This window comes from Rhyacophila brunnea, unplaced genomic scaffold (genome assembly GCF_057557595.1).
Source record: "Rhyacophila brunnea isolate RB1 unplaced genomic scaffold, BYU_Rbru_1.0 scaffold_16, whole genome shotgun sequence".
NCBI lineage: Eukaryota > Metazoa > Arthropoda > Insecta > Trichoptera > Rhyacophilidae > Rhyacophila > Rhyacophila brunnea.
Genome location: NW_028232816.1, coordinates 22,430,166 through 22,440,825, shown reverse-complemented (window position 1 = coordinate 22,440,825; position 10,660 = coordinate 22,430,166). Strand labels below are relative to the sequence as shown.

Below are 10,660 nucleotides of genomic sequence, written 5' to 3'. Positions count from 1 at the left end.
ATCAAAAAAGACGAGACATTTTGGATTGAAAAGATTGAAAAAAAGATATATCACTTTTATATGAATTGTCTACTGCCAGAAATAGTAGATCCCAGAACCAGTAGATCTATGAATATTAGAGAACCAGAAAGGCTGAATTTCTAAATTTTTATTTTAAATTTTATTATGCTTAATATATTTTCAACAAGTCTATATTACATCACTATTTTATAGTTCATCAAGATATATCTAATTTACTAATATAGTTTACTGTTACGAGACACCCAGAACGAGTGTAATTTTATGAAATTCAAAATAATATGTATACTTACATCTAAATAATGATACCTGCAGATCTTGCTGGCGATTCCACTGTGCCATATTTTGTATAAGCATTCGTCTCTGCAGCCGTGAGTTTTGGTTCCGTGTAAAAAGTACATTTTGTTCTCAAGGTCAAAAACCAAATTGGTTGTGCCAATGGCTTATAACCATTCCTCATAAATGATTATAACTGATATCACCTCATAACTGATCAGTGCCACGCACGAGTTAACTCGCGGGATCTTTTAAACGTCATAACTTCTGAATGAACTGTTTGTGTATATTTTCTTAACAATATTTATCATTTTAGTGTGAAAATATTCACGTTAAACATGTTGATTTGGTAAATTTTCACAAATATTTATCATTCTATTCTTATTTCATATTTTTTAAGGGATTCATTTTATTCCAAAAATAACTGACCTACAAGTACCCACCTGGTAAAAATTGAATTTGGATTGGATGGAATTTCCTAGTAGATTTTCCAACTAAACAACATGACGCTTTCTATATATTATTTACTGTTAGTTTTGAAATTATTGTATTTGAAATAAATAATGTATCAATAATACACATAGAAATCAATAGATATATAAAATAGATATCACAGTTTAAAAATCAGAAAGATCAATGCATATTACCATTGTTTATGTTACAATATAAAACAACATTTATCATTGAACGTAGGTACCAAGAAAAATAGACTTCATTAAAATGTGTCAATATAGTATATACCCGATATAATTATATAAATTATTATATTGTTAATTACTCTGTGGGGTCCATATATACTGCTTCAATTGTAATTTAATTTTACAGTATAATTATTTATGTTAAGTACTTGATTTACTTATTATATGTACAAATGTAATATACTTACCTACTTATTAGGATATATCTTGGTGAATTTTAAAATAAGAGGAAATTAAATGGAGGTCATCGTGTCTAACTAGATGTCTAACTAGACGTTGTTAAGTCTTATATAAATATTTATACATTATTAAATTGTTTTTCTGTTTTTTATTGATGTAAAGACATGGCATGTATTCAAAGTAATAACAAATTAGCTGTGTACTATTTATTTAACTTATATTAAAACCCCAAGATTGATTTCGTCTTACGACATATTTTATTCTTCTAAGTTTTACTATGACATTGTAATATGAACCATGGATATAGTATAGTACTTAAAAAAATCAAAACTGGTAATATATTATTTCAATATTTAATTGTCAATTTTCATTTGAAGTCAGCATTTAATTACTGGTATAACACATAATTATTAACTGATATCTACAACTTCAGATGGACAAATTAATTGATATATCATATTATCAGTTTTCATTTCCTTTCAACAATGTATTCATTCTAGCAGCTATTTTAAATATCTTACTAGTTTTTATGTCATGGCACCTTACAAAGGCTCCGAGCAACCGTATACTGAGCTTCGAGAACAGATGTTTACGACGGATACTGGGTGTGCGGTAATTTTAGAAGTAACGGGAGATAAAAGAACGCACCAAATAGCCTCGCATCACGTTGAGAGTGAATACGCAACTTTGTACCTGGCCCGGCCACGTGCTGCGAGTGCCTGAAGAGAATCCCAATCTGGTTTGCCTGTTCTTCAAGCCAACCGGATTCCGGCGTCCTGGATGGCCTCTAAATACTATCTATATAGCATATCTGGCGGAGTTACGGGCTGCTAGTATGACCTGGAACGATGCAAAAAAACTAGAGTGACAGAGATTCTTGGAGGCGCCGCATTGTATCCATATGCTGCAACTAAGATGCAGATATAGCCGAAGAGAAGAATTAATATACAGCATCTAGAAAACTTAAAGTCTTTGAAATGGTGTTAGAAAGACAATGTTTCTAATATCAAAGTGATATTGAGGATGAAAAAGAAAAGACTTGGAGAGTAAGCTCTACCAAATGACATACCTGATATGATACAAGTAACTGATATGCAAAATTATATTATATTTTATAATATTATGAATCAATTTAGCAACTTTTATATCATTATCGATAATAAATTTAGTGCAAAAATGTAATTATAAAATTGTTTTATTTTTTAAATATGTATGCGAGATAGATATAGCTATAGGTTACAAACATTAGTCACTTTATATTTACCTTTTGTAATTGTACTATTAAATCTATAAAATGGGTATATATGCTTGATGGTCTACGTCATAAATAATATTATATGAATCACGCCATGTTCGAATCCTACGCCGAAAGTCGGATTTATTTCATTATTAATTAAAAGATTTATTTCATTCCATCTTATTCATATGAAACCGTCGACAAGCAAAGATCTCGGTAGACATTTTCTCCATCTGCAAAAAACATAACATATGAACTGTTAATAGTGTGATTTTTAATCTTTTATAGTGTGCGACTGTTTGAAGAATGGTAATTAAAACGGATTAGTGATAATACAAAGCATCAAAAAAGATTGATTAACTAAAATAAAGTAATCAGGTAGGTAACATGTTTAATAACAACTAGAACGCCTTAGATTATATCAAACAAATAAATATGAAATCACAGGCATTCTCGCAATAACCTCTAAACTAACCACGCAACTAACCTCAAAAAAAGTAGTCGGAATTATGAAACATTGAAAGTATGTGTAGACTAAGAAAACAATAAATTAACACTTGAATAATATATGCAAAACACACAGAATACTACTACAGTAATAAATAACATAATATTGTACTTACAGATAGTGTTTCTTATTCCTGATATAAAACACAATTCCTTCGTTAGGTATCTTGCAATTTGCTATCAACATAATCTGACAGCAGAGAGTTTTTTCTATTAGTCTATGGCCAAAAATACGGATTTACTTGGCCGGCTAAAAAAAAGATTTTAATATAGCAAGAACATTTTGAATATGCGACAAATAAATAAAAGTATATATAATATAGTTGTTAAAAAAATCTGTGTACATTATAAAATATATTTAATATTATAAATACATATATTTTTTAAATTCATGTTATAATTTGTAAACGACGAAGCACGTCAGCTAATACGCATAGTAAATGTTTAAACTTTGGTAATCAAATTCGAATGTGACAGAAAGAGAAAGAAAAACTTTTTAATCATATTAGCATGCGTAAAAGAGATGTAACATAATATCACTTTCACTTTAAAAATCATACCTAGTATTCAATGTCATAGTTCAACTTTAAATGAAAAAACAGAAACTCTAGGTAAGCATGTGTGCCCTTAAACATATGTACGATTAAAACATTATTTACGTCTTCATATTTACATTCTCACCAACTATTAAATCATAATATAATCATTTAAATATAAATAATAATATTAAATATATTTTTTTAAATTACCTATAAGTACCTAACGTCTATTTATTTTCGAATTCCATGGCGTCCAGTTGTCCGGTGCCAAATCGTCCTAGACCCCTCAATAATACTATTTAGCTAACAACAATACTATATTTTACAACATAAGCAAATAAATTTATGGTAACTATAGATTTGAATACCAATATGGTTAAGTGATTAAGTGCAGCGCGTATGTGAGTGATGCATCGTGCGTGTTCTACTTATGTGATCGCGCAACAGAGACGCTTTCGTGCATCAGAGAGAGTAGCAGATAGATGGATAAATCGATACAAATATATAATAATATGTAATATAATAATATATAATAATGTAAAAGTAGGTTCTACTATGCCTGATTTATTATATTATAACGAAAAAATCAGAATCATCCCTTACACTTAACTACATAATGAAGTTAGTTCGTACTCTGTTTTCTCATCCCCTTACTCAGGCAGCCGTGTATTCTTCAGTTGGCTCTGAATGACTTTCAGGTTTTAAGTTTTTGACGTTAAGTTTATTTGAAGTAATTTTCGATATTCGATATCATACTTGACTCATCACCAGGATATGAATTTTAGATTTTATTTAGTACATTCTACCTATTTTACAGTGATCATATTACTTTAAATGAAAAAATATACTACCTACCTTATAAAACTAAAATTAAAGGTTATGACCTGAGTAAAGAATACTGAGTAATGATTAATTTTCATAATAAATGTGAACTCATGATGAATACATCATCATCATTGTCATCAATTTAATATAGTTAACGTAATAATAATATATGAATCAAGGCTGATAAATGAATGAAGACTAATTTAATTAAATCCTTCGTTAGCATCTTCCACTCTTATCGGTCTTTGGTTCTTTATTATCACGAACATCTGCCAAATCTAATTAGTTCATCGATTTAGCAAATTTTACGGCGTGTATGTATGTGATCGTTTAGTAACCCATGGGTATGACTGCATTTATCCAGTGGTTGTCCACTCACTTAGCAACATGTCTTACACATTGCCATTGTAAAGCTTGGTAATCTTTATCATATTGCGACTTCTTGTCTGCCTTCTAATCCATTGATTTGTTTAATGTTTTTACCAGATTTTGCCGAAAATATTCATTTCCATGCCATTCTGCGGTACCCTGTAGTTTTTGACTTCTCTAATATTAAAGGTCCATACTTTACATGCATACGTGAGCACTGGTAGTTTATGCTTTACGTCCGATTGAAGGCTATTTTTAAGATAATATTAAAGCACCCATATACTTTCCATTCCAGTTTGGTTCTGCAATAAATTTTGTCATCTGACATCTGTTAGACGTAGTTGTTGATCCGCCCGATTGGATCTCTCAAAAACGACGTAGAACTGCATTACCAGTATTGAATCGGTTAAGTACCATGCATTTTTGGAATATATATTCCCCATCAATGAAGATATAGTCGAACTCACTGTCTCTCTTGCTCATTTGCAAGATGGCTTCATCTCGAAGAATGGGTTCATAATGAGGAAGTTGTTAGTTTCCACTGGCGTCTTTTATATGTCGAAGATCTTTGACTAATATCTTTTATGAAGAATGATTTATAAAATCTTTTATAAAAGATGTTTTATAAAAATTAATATCAATAAATTATCTTTTATCATCGATTAGTTTTTAGTAAATAGTATTTTGCAGTGTTTTCAGATGCAGTTTTTAATATTCAGTAGATTTAAAAAGTGAAGATATAAAAACCAACACTTTACCTAAATAAAAAATATATTAGCCTTCAATCCGTGGTATTCTTATAATCTCACAAGTATCTTCGAAAAGCTTACGCAAATTTGACCTTTATACAATATTAAATATTAGCAGATCTACTGAAATTTCAGTAAGCATAGCAACAATGGTGATGAAGTGTTTTGCAGCTCTGTAATAAATGTGAACCACGCCCATGGTAGCCGCGCGGCTTAAGCGTTTGACTAATACGCCGTGGATCCCAGGTTCGAATCCTGGGTCTGGCAAGTACACATGTTGTTTTTCATTTTGTGCATGAGTCAGGGTATTGAACTAATAGGTTGAGCAAGTGGCTGACATCCATTTCTCGTAAAAAAAACAAAATTTGTTTAAACAAACCTCTACTCTGTGGAGGCCCATATGATCTTATTAGGATAGGACATGGTCGGACTGAAATTTCAGTAAGCATGGCAACAATAGTGGTGGTCACTGCTGTGACAGCTCATTTCAAAATGGAAGATGACAAGAAATTTTAAAAAAAGCTGACTGTGTGTAAAACATGAAAATATAAAATGTTACATAAATATTTAACGTCACCCAGATTACAAAAATAGCTATAAAGGACTGGAAACAAAAACATTCAATCCAACATATTTGTTATCCATTTTAAAACTTAAAATATTTAATTAAAAGTATACTAAGAGGTTCCCTCTCATGTTATACAGATGAATTCTCTTGAAATAAATTGTATAAAACATTTTTTAAAACTTCCATGCCAAAGATATTGGTACCTAGCCTAATACAAATCGGCGCATTAATGATGTTAGTAATAACTATGACATAATTATTATGTGGAGACCATTAAAATAAGTCAATGAATAAAATATTACTAGCATTTTGAAATGTTTGTTATTTATAATACCATAACAACATTACCAATGAAAAAAAAATGATGAATGAGTGTATAGGAAATGGATCTTCTGACTAGTCATATGCAAATATTTATAAAGGTACATTTACAGACATGTAGCCAGACAACTTTTGATAAAAATAAACCCTCCATGGACACCGGACGGTTAGTACACGATATTGTGATAAAGCATTATATTATGCGACGTGCATTCTGTGATGTAAAAATCGTTACATTGAAGTATTCCGTCGACCAACACTCTCACTACAATCACCTATCGATTTATACAATTCCTTCTTACTGTTTCTTACAACAGTCTTTTTTAATATACTCTAAAAATCATCATTATCAGCACCAGCAGCAGCAGAAGCAGCTAAGTTACCCAAATAATGTTTTATATACATTTTATGAGATGTTCTTAAAATAGTATAATAACACGTATATTTAACAGTAATAATAAAATTATTATCACCGACATTCGGTAACGGTTATTAGTATAGTAGGTATTTACAAAAAAAACAAGGAATTCAATTATAATAAATAAATGAAAATAATTAATATTTATTTATTAAGTATGTAAGTATTGCTAATTCTAATGTTGCATGGTGAAATGATTAAATTAGATGTACCCAAGCCATATCATATTACAGATTCGTTTATAGTAAGCTTTACGATTGTACTCTAACATTTATTTACCAATAAAATTTTAATAAAACATACCAAAAAGTTAGAAGAAGCTTTTTTATAAAATGGATCATCATTATTTGGATGATCAAACGAAAAATTAAAAATAACAATATATGCGTAACTATGCAACCAAAGCAAGAGCATCAATAGCAAGTCGCCATTTTAGTTTCAATATTATTTGAAAGCAATACTTTCAATGGTGCTACTTAATACATCATTTTTTTTCTGTAGCTGCCAATTCAATCGTATTTAAAACATTCCATAATTACTATCAATTAATGTTTTAAAAAATAAAAAAACATATTTTTACCTCTATTATAGTTGTAACTATACTACTTTTTGAACTTACCTGTACAGTTTAGAGTTCAATAACTATAATAATAAGAGTACTTATATAATAAGTAAATCACCATTGTTGGGCCAAATATTATAGCCCTCATTTGTTTCTTCCCAAATTCTTCCAAATTCCTTATTTATTATTGTCACAAGACCAGACGACAAGTAATTACAGGTCATCAGACGACCTAGATTGAATAACATTCAGTTAGCTCAAGTGATATCCAGAAAGCGGACGTGGACAAGCTTGTATAGCTTTACTGTCGCTAACTACAGCGTGATACATACAAAACGTATTTTTTTGACCTTCGACATCGGGTCTGTATCATCCATCCTGAACTTATCATCATCATTTATCAACCTTATAATATAGCAATCACCCAAAGTTTGCCGTCCGTTTACCAGTGCGTGAGTGCATGAATACCGAACCGGCCCCAACGTAAACCAACATCTCCCCTCTCAACATAAAGGTCAGTATCTGGAATCTTGTGTAAACCTTCCTACCTAGATCCGTAATAAGCCAATCCACCATTACCCTCAAATTACAGTCCACTGCTAAAAGCATCATGCATATTGTGAATCTTTACAGACTTGTGGTTATTTTAATATTAATCTTATTAATATATTAGACATTTAATTATACCCAAATAAACATTGACCAGAATTACCCAATGAAATTGTGTATATATTATCCAATACCCACGGCTCCCATTGCCGATACAGACGACATCGGAACTTTGCTCACAAAGCTTTGTGCAAAAACAGTTTTGTTCCATTCCACCGATTTCGAACAGATGTTCTCAATATTTATGTTACAATTAAATAATTCGCTGTAGTGTCCATACTTTTTTGTCAGGTGATATCATTATGCTATGCAACTATACAATCACGTCATGCGTAATAGCTATATAACGCGAAAGCAAAAACCGGCGATACCTGGAAATTTGAGTACATCTCGGTCTGTGAAGATGATCTGCGCATCTATTCTATACACAAGGCTGCTATTGGTGACTATCGAGGATATTTTTGTATCGATGTATTATAATTGAAGGGATAATTACAAAAACAACACAATATGTCGGAACTAAACAATTTTACAGGAGAGCAAAGAAACTTAATAGAATATCTTCCTTGTGAATTATAAATTACATTTTTTGATGCGATAGCACCCAATATGTGCTTATTTTTCAATAAGAAATAATAATCATTAGAACTTTTGAAGTTATCTAAGTAGCTACCTATCAGAAAAATATTTAATAGGCAGATGTTATTTGACATACTTACTTAATATGATGTATTTGTAGAAACTCTTTTGTCAAATGATTTTTTTGCTGGAATCAAAGAAATTTTACACATTTTAACTCATGCCATGTGTTGTTTTTGAAATAACGGTAAATAAGAGCATAAAGACTATTTTTTTAACAAAATGACATAAAAATCCCAAATATGAAAAAACTGACATGTGGTGTTTTTGTAATCCACCCTTCAATTGTTACAATAAATTAGCCGTCTAAACTGTCAAACTTTCTATCTCTCTCTAAAAGTTAATACAGACGGGAGTGGTGCTGTTAAACATAGCACCTTTTGACAGTCAGACGGTTAACACAGTGTAACAATTAATTAACCGCCTCAATACATAAATACGATAAACTACCCTCGATAGCCGCCGATAGTAGCCTCGTGTACAGAATAGATGCGCTGGTACATATTTGAATTCGAAGGATGCGTCGAAGACAATAAGCCTACGAATACATGATACGATCATTTATAACTACCTACATATTATTATAAGTACCGGAAAAATCAATTTAATTGACCTTTTTATCGTATGACACATTGTGGAGACTAGAGTTTTATTTATAGGGAAACGAAATGTCTTTGACTGTTTGTTAATATTATTAAAAAAAAAAAACAGATATTTTTCTACGAGCCTCAAATTGAAATTTCCTATTTTTGGCGGTAAAACAAAATCTCCGACGTCATAGATACAACACAACTGCCGTGAAATGTAAATACCCATTCAATATAAATCAATATAATGTTAGGAATAAACTGGTGCTTGCTGCAGTCGTACAGTGACCTAAAAATTAATATGCAGAAAGAATTTTAATTCAAAACAAAAAGTGATGAATGATCGATCACGTAAAACAATAACAACATTATTTTTTGCGTAGTATTGGGCTGAATCAATCATGATTATTTCTCACTTTATCTTATTCATTCAAAAGATAAACATAAACTATCGCTAAACGACGTTATCAAAATAGTATCCTCAGTTACAATCCGATTTTTGATGTTTTTGAAATAAAATTTCTTCAACAAAGGTTGCGTAAAGAAAAATATTGTGGGTATACCCAAAATATTATATTATAAAATATTAAAACCAATGGTGAAGGGTGGGATGTAAGATTGTAAGCTGTGGAGATCATACATAAAATAGTGCAAACTAAACTTTGCCCGTCTTACGTATTCGTTACAACGTTTTTCTTAGGTCGTATTCTTATTTGTCCGGTACAAATCTTGCAATCGATTTTTAACTAACATCCCGACAAGCTAGACATTTGAAACTTTTAAAATACATCAGAACACGATGCCAATGCATTTTTTTAATACTTTTAGCCATCTTTAAGTATAATTGAATTCATTTTTAGTTAATTATGAAAAGTTATTTCGATACCATTATTGGTTGCTAGGGGGTTCTAGCAACTAAATTATTAAATAATATATACGTGCGTTATTATGGAAATCAATATGAAATGACATTTCATTATTCAGTATTTCTATCAAGTACATTTTTTTTTGATCGTTTAAGCTAGTCAAGTCAAGTTTATATGATTTAACAGAAAATTTAAAAGCGTTGTATATAAAAAGTTCTTTTTATCTTGTAATTATTTTCATTTAACTAATACTGCAAATTATAGATAGTATTGGTTAGCTTTTATAATTCAATTAAACCTTGTCTAGACTAAGCCATAAAAGTTAAGGTAGGCTGTAGAGATCCGCAAAAATAGTACACACTTTGTCAGTCATACTTATTGAACTTAGTTCAATGAAAACAAAAGTATGACTGCCAAAGTTTAGTTTTCATTATGTATTTATAATCTCCACAGCTATTCCCCACCCTTAGTCACTAATTAGAACTAAATTATATTTACGAGTAGCTGTTTGAATATAAGATAAGCGCTCATTAAAAATATATAAATAATGATTAATAAATGTATTACATTTGAAACAAATGAAATGTTTTTTTTATGTCGTCCATCGTAAAATGCATTAAATTTACTTACGTCAGTGAAATATATCGACATCTAAAACAATTTCATTAAAAGCAGCTATTTCTGTTCAAATT

General features: G+C 30.3%; 1 long non-coding RNA gene across 1 annotated transcript; it reads right to left on the bottom strand.

Annotated features, from left to right (window-relative positions):
• Nucleotides 1–1,406: 1,406 nt before the first annotated feature.
• On the bottom strand, nucleotides 1,407–3,098 carry LOC147074536 (uncharacterized). The gene is made up of 3 exons (XR_015070202.1): nucleotides 3,033–3,098; nucleotides 2,437–2,642; nucleotides 1,407–2,012 (listed from the first exon to the last, which is right to left on the bottom strand). It is a non-coding gene; the product is annotated as an uncharacterized LOC147074536 (long non-coding RNA).
• Nucleotides 3,099–10,660: the final 7,562 nt, after the last annotated feature.